This window comes from Pteropus alecto, unplaced genomic scaffold (genome assembly GCF_000325575.1).
Source record: "Pteropus alecto unplaced genomic scaffold, ASM32557v1 scaffold7, whole genome shotgun sequence".
Taxonomy (NCBI): Eukaryota; Metazoa; Chordata; class Mammalia; order Chiroptera; family Pteropodidae; genus Pteropus; species Pteropus alecto.
The window spans coordinates 29,489,147-29,499,336 of record NW_006494614.1 but is presented as its reverse complement, the minus strand read 5'-3'; the positions used below and the strand labels follow the sequence as shown (position 1 = coordinate 29,499,336).

General features: G+C 36.7%; 1 pseudogene; it reads right to left on the bottom strand.

The window, feature by feature from the left end:
• Positions 1–9,270: 9,270 nt before the first annotated feature.
• LOC112475075 lies at positions 9,271–9,389 on the bottom strand (annotated as a pseudogene).
• Between the last annotated feature and the right edge of the window lie 801 nt (positions 9,390–10,190).

Below are 10,190 nucleotides of genomic sequence, written 5' to 3'. Positions count from 1 at the left end.
TCAGAGCGAGTGAGTCTGTCAGCAAGTAAGTCCATGCATGGGCCCTTTAAGAGAAGCACTTGGGACTCCCGCAGCCCTTTTTCTCACCCAGCCACAGATTTCGCTGGTTTTCACAGCCAGAATTTGTGGGGACTTCTCTTCTTGGCACCAGTTCTTTGGGCTAGGGAGCCTGTTGTGGGGCTGAGACCCTTAGCTCCTACAGAGGGACCTCCTGATTCTCAACCACAGCATGCGGGTGTGTAGCCAGCCTGTTTCTGATCTCTGCCCCTCTTACCAGTCTCGATGTGGCTTCTTCGGTATAGCTTTAGTCATAGTACTTCTGTTCAGCTGAACTTCAGGCAATTTTCACTGATGGTTGTTCTATAAGTTAGTTTTAATTTTGATGTAAGTCGAGAGATGAGGCAGGCCCAGCATTTACCTGCTCCACCATCTTGTCCAGAATTTCCTTCATATATTTTTTTTAATAAAGAAATCTTTTGCTATTTTTAAGATAGCCTTTGCAACATCCAAAAGAACCTCACTAAATCAGTGTGTATTAATGTGAGAAACCAAGATTGTGGCTGCACTAAATGTTTCGAATGGTTTCATTCAAGTGTAGGTAGGTAAATGGCATAGCTGCCTATAATTCATGACCTGCTTCATGGAGTCAGGGTCATTATTTGACAAGGACACTGCTTCATTATCATTTTTCTGCTCTAAGTCACAAAACAGAACACATGATTTCAATATCTTTTCAGTCAGGCATGACTTCTTTTCAAATACTTCAAGATAAGACTTTTATGTTGGGGCAAATCCAAGAGTTAGTAAAACTCCAGTCTTTCCAAATCCAGTCTTCTTTTGCACATTGTCTGATGTATCATGGACAGATATAAGGTACTCCTTTGAATTGTTTTGGCTTCGTGTTTTTAGAAAAAATCTTTTAACACCTAAAGCACTGAGATTTTTGTTTTTAATTTATGTTCAATTATAGAAGTAAAATCTAAAAATATTAAAATTTATCATACTTTATTTTCTTTGGCATTTTACAGCTAAAGTCTATAAAACAAATTTGTAAAAATCATATGTCCAGAAGTATAATGACAGTTTTGGGTCTCTAATTCTTTTTGAAAAAAAATTATTTTATATATCTTAACAAGAAAACAATGATGGTCGGTAAGTAACCGACCATGTACAGTACAGATAGTGTACTGCTCTTTTATATTATCTGGAGTCGACAATGCTTTAATAACTTGTTTTTTTATAAGTGAAATATTCATCACAAAGTTATGTTTCAAAATATCTAGAAGAAATTAAAGACAAAAAAATTTAGCATCTGTTTCATGTGGTCCTTAAACTCAATCCATGGACCTCATGCCACATTTTAAGCAAAAACCAAACATTAGATTTAATATAAAAATAGCTGATTTCTATTGTCTTTAAGATGTACCATTTCTATTGTAAGAACCAGTAGTTGTATAATTCAATTTTGTAAGCCTTATCTGATTGAAATCAAGAATAGCAGATAGCCTTTGTATAACAGAATAAAAAATGCATTTATTTTAGAAAATAGTTTATAGTTTGCAGTGAGTTTTCAGGTAAATTGTATGTGAGAAGGTTGTGTTTCAGTAATCTATTCTGTGTAATAAAATACTTCCAAATGGCTTTAAATAACGTTGCTTTTTTCTGGTGATCCTTTTTGCTGCACATAGTTTTGGTTGGGATCACCCAAGCAACAGCAGTCATGTTGGAGCTTGGCTGGAACACTTGGTTTCTCCACGTGGCCTCCCTTTACAGGATCACTGGAACTTTCTAACAGAATGGCAGCCAGGCTATTAAGACGGAGTGAGACAAGATGATAAGCCCCAGTGTGTAAGTTTCTGCTTGCATCATGCTTGCTAATAGTCGATTGGCCAAGGCAAATCATATGGCCAGTACACATGGGATGAAACTTTACATGGGTGTAAATATTGAGAAGTGTGGGTCACTGGAGGCTACCAATGTCAGAGTCCCCCACAGGCTACTATTTATCTCCTAATATCTATTTATCTTCGGCCTTTTATTTATTTATGTATTTGTAGTAAAATTTTAATTTTTAACAAGATGCATGGCCACCTAGAATTAAGACTACTGTTTCTACCCTAACACTTATCAAATTGTGGTTGGAAAGCTACAACGTGGGGCAGAGGAATTAAAGCAAAAGTATTATGTGTGACTACTGGATAGTGTCTTTATCTTGAATCTATTGCTGTGTGACAAATTATAAAACTTAGTAGCTGAGAGCAAGAAACATTTTCTTTCATGGATTCTAAGTCAAGATTTGGGAGCTGCTAAGCTGAATGACTTGGTTCAGAGTCTCCCATATGGTTGCATTCAGGATATTGAGAAGGGCTGCCATCATCTGGAAGCTGACTGTGGCTGGAGGATCACTTTCATGATGGCTTACTCACATGGCTTTTGGCTGGAAGCCTCATTTCCTCAGCATGTGGACTTTTCAATAGGGCCGCTTGAGAGGCAGCTAGGTTAGCCTCATGTCATGGAAATTTGCTTCCTCTAGAATGCATGAGGGAATGGGAGAGAGAGATACAGAGAGGAACTAAAATACCTTTCATAACCTAGTCTTTTAAGTCTCATGTTGTAACTTCTTCTGTTTCCAATTATTCACACAGATCAACCTTGAGGGTGGAGAAAACTACACTAGTATTTGTTAATATTGTAAGCAGTTAGGCAAGACACAGCTGAGCAAACCAAATGCTACACAAAAGATTCTCCACGGTGTAGCTGAGCTCCAATTTACTTGTGTTCTTCATTCTCATTAGGAGGAAAAACCATAAAATGTATCACTTTTTAAAACTAGAAACATTTATGACGGTATTTACCAAGAATTCTGTTTTCTAACCTGCTAGAAGTATTTTTGGATTGTTTGAAAATAATTTAGAGAACATGGCCTGAAACAGAAACATTGCTGTCTTATTCAGTGCACAAATAATTACAGATTATTGTTAGTGAACTTGTCTTAAAAAAAGAAAATCTATAAATGGGGCAGTGTAAACGGTGTGGTATAAAACGAATTTTCATATGGACTAGTTCTGCTATTGTTTTCTCGCCATACTCATGGTGGAGCTGTTGGTTAAATCCTGTCCAAGAAATATATTAATACTGTCTACATGATTATTAAAGAGAAAGTCACATCCTATATAACTATGTGGCCCAATTTAGGTGATTTGAGTCTAGTGGTAGATAAAAACATTGACTTTAGGTCAAGAATTCATGGTTTCAGATTCTCGTTTGATCTTTTCTTAGCCATATATTCTTATTTGCTCTATGAGGCAGTTTTCTCATTGATAGAATAAGAATAATACAAATGTGACAGGGTGTTGTATATAAGATAAGATGCATGAGGCTCCTAGGAAACACTCAATAAATGGAATTATTATTAGTAGCTAAGTGTTCTTTAAATATTTTATTAGGATTATGGTCTTGGTGAATGCTTAGTGTATTTCCTATAATAGCACCTTCCCTTTAGGGCAATTTGTGTGTGCATTTGTGTGTGTGTGTGTGTGTGTGTGTATGGGCATGTGTTTTAAAAGAAGAGATTAAGGCACTAGATGAGCTAGGATTAAGAAAATGTGTTTCCTTTCAGAAGGTCTCTTCCATTGGAGAATTTATTTGGACAATTTGAGTTGTGTTAATATAGCCAAATAACTAGAAACCATTCATCTATCCATTTATCCAGCCAGCAGATCATTTACCCAACATTTATAAAATGTCCATTATGTGGTGAGCACTAAAAATGCAAATAATAAGACATTGTTCCTTCCAGGGTTTCTCAGGCTATGAAGATTTATGTCACAGAGAGATATAAACAAATAATTAAAGCAGTGTGTCAGTTCCTATATTTGTAACATATTTTTTATGTGCCGCATATGGCACTAGTGCTTGCACAGGAAGATGTATTTAACTGCCCAGGAGAGGATTCTTGAGGATTTTCAAGACCCAGTAAATGTTTTATCTGGGTCTTGAAAATGCCTAAGGAAAGGACAGGGGTGGAAGAGTGGAGGAAGAGATAGTACTTTCTGGACAGAGCCTGTGAGAAGGCAAGAAGGAATGGAAGAACATGGTATATTCCGAGGAACTTTCATAGTTTAGAAGGTCAGGACTATGGAGTGCTTAAAGAGTGGCAATCAGGGCAAGTCTAGAGAAGCAGAATGGGCCAGATCATGAAAGAACTCACATGCCATGATGAAGAATGTGCACTTTACCTTGTAGGTATTGGTGAACAGATAAAGGATTCGTGTTAATTTACCTTACATGAAGATAGTCATGGGCCTCAAAGACCTGGGTTTGGCTCATGACTTCATCACTTCCTGATGATGTAATCTTAGCAAGTTATTTACATCTCCATGTGGTCTCATTTATAAAATAGGGCAATAACATTATACTCATGATTGTGTGACAACTAAAAGAAAAAAAAAATGTAATATTTAGCCCATAGTAAGCACTTAATGTTAGCTTTGCTAACAATAATGATAATAGTAAGCTCTGGGAGGTCTAAGTAATTCAAGAATCGTTATTCATTACATAATGCAAAAGTGAGTGGTGAGTCTACAAGTGATGAAGACAGATAAAGAATTTTTGGAAACTCTAGATAAGCTAATTGTTGAGGAAAATTACTTGCCAAGGCAAATATTCAGTATGGATGAACCTCTTTATTCTGGAAACAACTGCCTGAATGGACTTTCATCCATAAGGAGGCCAAGTCAATGCCAGGTTTCAAGGCTTTTAAAGACAAGATAATAGTCTTACTTGGGTACAACGTTGCAGGCTACAAATTGAAACCCTTGTGATCTGGCACAGTGAGAAACCATGGCCTTCAAGCATATTGATAAGCACATACTGTTAGTGTACTGCAGGAGCAGTAAGAAGTCAAGGATGACTCAGCTCCTCTTCCAAGATGCCCCTCTGAATTGTTATGCCAGCCAACTGGAGAAGTACTGTTTGGAGAATTACATAGATTTTGCTTATTGATAATGCTCCTGGATGTCCTCCTTTTATTGATGATCTTCATCCCAATATTCAAGTACTATTTCTCCCTCCAAACACAACCTGCTTGATCCAACCAGTGGATCAAGGAGTTAAAACAGCTCGTAAGGCCTACTACCTCAGAAGGACCTTTGCCCAGTCTGTTGCTACAACTGAGAAAGACACTGAGAAGACACTGATACAATTCTGGAAGGATTACAACATCAATGACTGCAACAAGGACCTTGCTTGGGCTTGGAGTGATGTCACCAAGGAGTGTATGAATGGCGCCTAAAAGTCAACATTCAAGAAGTTTGTCCGTGACTTCAAAGGAATTGCCAAGGATGAGGAGGCTGCAAAAATCAACAAGGCTGTGGTTGAGATGGCAAACAACGTTAACCTGGGTGACACTGAGGAACTTCTAGAAGTAGTTCTTGAAGAATTGACTAATGAGTAGTTGATGGAATAGGAACAAGAATGCAAAGCTGAAGAAGAGTCAAGAGAAAAGGAAACTTCAGGTGAAAAAAAATGAACAAGAATTCCCAAGAAAATTCATGGTGAAGAGTTTAGCAAAAGCTTTTGCAGGCTTCAACAGCTCCTTTAAAAAATTGAAAATATGGTTCATGGTACATTATCTGTTTACAAGAAAATCTGTGATTTAAAAAAAAAGGAAACCAAGCAAACCAAAATGGATGTATTTTTGAGAGTGACATCTTCTCAAGAAATGCCTCAGGCAAGTCCTTCAAGGGGTATTCTAGAAAAAGGCACTGTTACCATAGGAGACGACAGCTTCATGCATGTTGTTGCCTCTAAGGAACTTCCAGTGGGACAAGATATAGAGGTGAAAGACAATAATACTGTTAATCCTGACCCTCTGTAGGCCTAGGCTAATGTGTGTGTGTGTTTTAGCTTTTAACAAAAAAGTTTTAAAAAGTAAAAAAACCAAAAAACTTCTAGAATGAGGATATAAAGAAAGAAAATATTGTTTAGCTGTATAATGTGTTTGTGTTTTAAGCTAAGTGTTGTTACAAAAGAGTTGAAAAGTTAAAAAAAAATAAAGTGTATAAAGTTACCATAAGCTAAAGTTGAAGAAAAGTTATTATTGAAGAAAAAATATTTCTGTAAATTTGGTGTAGCCTAAGTGTACACTATTTATAGTCTACAGTGGTATACAGTAACGTTCTAGCCTTCGCATTCACTCAACACTCATCACTGTCTCACCCAGAGCAACTTCCAGTCCTGCATGCTCCCTTTTTGGTAAGTGCCCTATACAGGTATACCATTTTTTTTATCTTCTATTCCATATGTTGACTGTACCTTCTCTATGTTTAGGTATATTTAGATATACAAACATTTACCATTGTGTTACAGTTGCCTATAATACTCAGTACAGTAACATTCTCTACATGTTTGTGGCTTAGGAGCAACAGGCTATACCATATAGCCTAGGTGTGTAGTAGGTTATACTATCTATGTTTGTGGAAGCGCACTCTATGATGTTTGCAAAATGTCGAAATTGCCGCACAATATATTTCTCAGAACCTATCCCATCATTAAGCGAGTCATGACTATTTAATAATTAAGCTCCACAATGAATGGGTCAAGCAATAAGTAAATTACTAGTTGAGAGTGAGGAGAGATCAGTGAGGGCTTCATTCAAGAGAGATTCATGGAGATGGCAGGGCTTGAGCAGAACCTAGAGGACGGGAAAGTGGCATCAAAAAACTGAATAAAAAATTCAAGGAGAAAGTAACACACCTGCTCTCTGTCTTGGGAAAAAGTACTTTCTGTGCCTGGTTTTCTCCACATGTGAAAAGAACAGTTCGCAGTTTTGTGTCTTTTAAAAAAGCACAGCATACGAACCCTGAAAAAACATCTAAAACATACAGGAAGAAACAAAACCCACCATGATATTTTCTCATTTGCACTTAACTTAGAGTTTGGGACCTTTTTCCTGGTGTAGGTGTTGCCGCAGGCTCCAGACATTCTTAACTTGATTGGATCCCTGCAGTGCAGTCTACTTCAGACTACCTTTTTTTAGACTGCTTGAAAGTTTTTCAATTTATTCAGCAGAATATATCAGGCTGTCAGCTTTGGAGAACTAGTGCCTGCAGAAGATATATCTTTCCTCTGCAGGTGGCACTGGCTGCCAATTTTTCTTTGGTATGAGCTCTTGTTCCAAAGAAGTCCTCTGTGGTTTGAGCACCAGTCACATTTGAGTTGATCTCCTTTTCTGTCTACTGCTGTATCTGGATGATGGCTATACCTGCTGTGTGTGAGTGGGGAGAGGAGTCTATTGTGTTATTTCTTTGCTTTGTGATTAGCAAATTACTTTTTGCTTAAACTGGGTCATCTCATCTCTTTTTTCTTGCCCAAGCAATTTATCTGCCTCTGTCATTTCCTAGATGTTGATATCAATGTCACTTTGCTTCAGACGGTGTCCCTTGAGTCTTTGAAGTTCCTGCTATCTGTCTTCTCTTTGATTATTTGCTATCCACTCTGCAGAATGGTTTCACTCTCTTCCTGCTGTCCATCCTCATCACATAAGCTTTCTGGTTCAGCTGAACTGCCATGAGCCATCCCTGCTGGGCTACAGGGAGGAAGCAGAAAGATTTCCTCAGGGATTGTCAGAGTCTTCTAGTAGGTGCCTTCCTTTACCCCCGATAGCACATGACAGAGCCTGAAGGGAAAACATACCCACTGCTGTCAGTTTTACTAAGTGGACTTTATAATGTGCCACTGACATCAAAAGTAATAATGGAAGAAGGGAAGGACTTCTCTTTTGTTTCAAGTTTTCCTCTTCTACTTTCTCTGCTCTTTCTGAATGTCAGTTTTCTTTTTCTCTTCTGCACTGCACATTATGAAGAGATTAGTCAGTTAAAAACATTTTACCAAATGAGTTATAGTTCCAGGCTTAGTTTTGTTTTGAGGCTTACTAAGTTCTAGTAATGGAACAGTCCAGAAGAGGCCATTGAACTTCTTTCCCATATTTCTAGGAGGGAGGTCCCTCAAGAATCCCAGACAGGTGGGTTTTGAGGCTATTTATAGGTATCTTGTATAACATTCAGCCGGAGGAGAGGCTTATGGTAGATGGGTCTGTATTTAACAAGTAACAGTAGTAATGAGGATTGTACACTATTAATAAAAAAGCTAAGAAAAGGACTAGAGAATTATGGTAGCTAATGGTGTGAGGAACATTTACTATAAACCTGATTTTATGACACATTTTAGAAGAGCAATTTGATCATAAATATTCACTCTCCTGTGACATGTTGCACATAAAGTCTGATCTCAGGAACATTTTTAAAATACCTTTTAAAATTATAGGAGACAAGAAAAGATAGCTTTCATATGCAAGGGAAGTTCTCTTAGGTTTTTGCCACCAGTGGAGTAGGAACCCTCAATCAAATTATTTCTACTAAAGATTTACCCTTAGGGAAACTCATAGTAAAGTGAAAAGTTCACCTCTCTGAGAATATTTTAGCTTCTATAAAAAGATAAGATATTTGATCAGGTGATAAGTGGTTCACAGGTGATTTGTTTTTAGATTTCATTATAATCAAAGGATTTTTTTTTTTGCTATTTCTAGAGTTAAAGTGTTTGGTTTTTGAGTCATAACATATTTTCTGCTCACAGGTGATGGCAACCATTATCTCAGTTTTCCTTGGAGGTGCTAATATTAGTGAAAACTCCTTCACTCCACCCCAGGCATTATGAGCTGGACCATAATTTCAAGCATGGCAAGTAAAACTAGTACAGAGATATTTTCCTGCTATACTTCCTTACTTCCTCATGGCATATTTTAATCTGGGATTAAATAACCATGGCTTCCTTTAAACCAGAAACATACAGGAGAACCTAATTGTATTGTCACTCAAATTGCTGTTTTTCTTAGATCTCAGGAGCAATTCCTTATTCAGTCTGAATTGGGCAATGAAGAAATGTGTTGAAGAAGGGAAGATAAAAGGGATATTTATAAATATTAAGTCAATCTTTAGTGCGGAACTTACTATTTTTTTCTTTGTGTATATTCCCTAAACATAAAGCACACTTGTATTCAGAATAAGTATTAAAACAGGAAAACACATCCCAACAGTGTGTTTATATGTGTGTATGTATTCATAGACCTTATTTGTGAGTTATTTGATATTTTTTATTCTGTTTCTTATTTCTGCCATTTTTGCAGTCCAATGATTTATAAACTATTTTAGTGGCGCATCTGTTGGTAAAACAATTTTAGTGTGTACTCCCCAAATATCTTTTTTTTTTTTATGCCTACAGCACCTGGTCTTCCTAGGTGGTCTCCCATCCAAGTACTAACCAGACCCAACCCTGCTTAGCTTCTGAGATCAGAAAGGATCGGGCATGTTCAGGGTGGCATGGCTGTAGCCCAAATATCTTTATGTACCTTTATTTGCTTGTATATTAAACATATTTACCATTATACTAATATACTGTGTGCATTAAAAATCATACACAGAAATAAATACAAAGTAGATTAAACACAAATCAATAAATTATTTAAAACATCTTACCAATTAATGATGTTATCATTTGTTAATAGTTTGCGGCATTGCAAAGAGTTAAGACGAGGGTAATTGTTAACCAGAGTAAGTATAACTCTATATTTCAAAAAATTTTTTTGATAAATTCAACTTACTTTTGGTGGCCAGATTTTTATTGTTTTTATTTTATAAGGAAAATTTTATGTAAGGAGTGTGTCAGTTCTGATATTTATTATCCACCCATGTTTACATTCTTAGTATTGTATTCAATCTATGGTCTTTGCAGGAGCATTTTGAAACTACTTGTACAATTTATAAGAGTTCTTTTATTAAAACTAGAAAAATCCATATCAACACAGCTCGTCACACTTCAATTCCTCTATGTCCACCACACTACAAGCAAAAAAGGCAGGTGAGGCACCAGTTTTAACCCTTCCACATTGGAGAGCAGTTCTTTTTCTCAAGATACCTCATCTCCTATTTGAGATGGCAACCATCTGATACATGGATGGTTGAGAATGTGGGCGTTTGTCTGAATATTAAGTGCTAGAAATTGATAAAGCTTAATTTTCTTTTTTTATGAAAAAATAAATAGAAATATTAATATTTTCTTTTCAACTCATATGAATTGCCTTGTGTACCCCCTGATAGTGAGGATGCCATGATTTTTAATAATATAATAAAGTT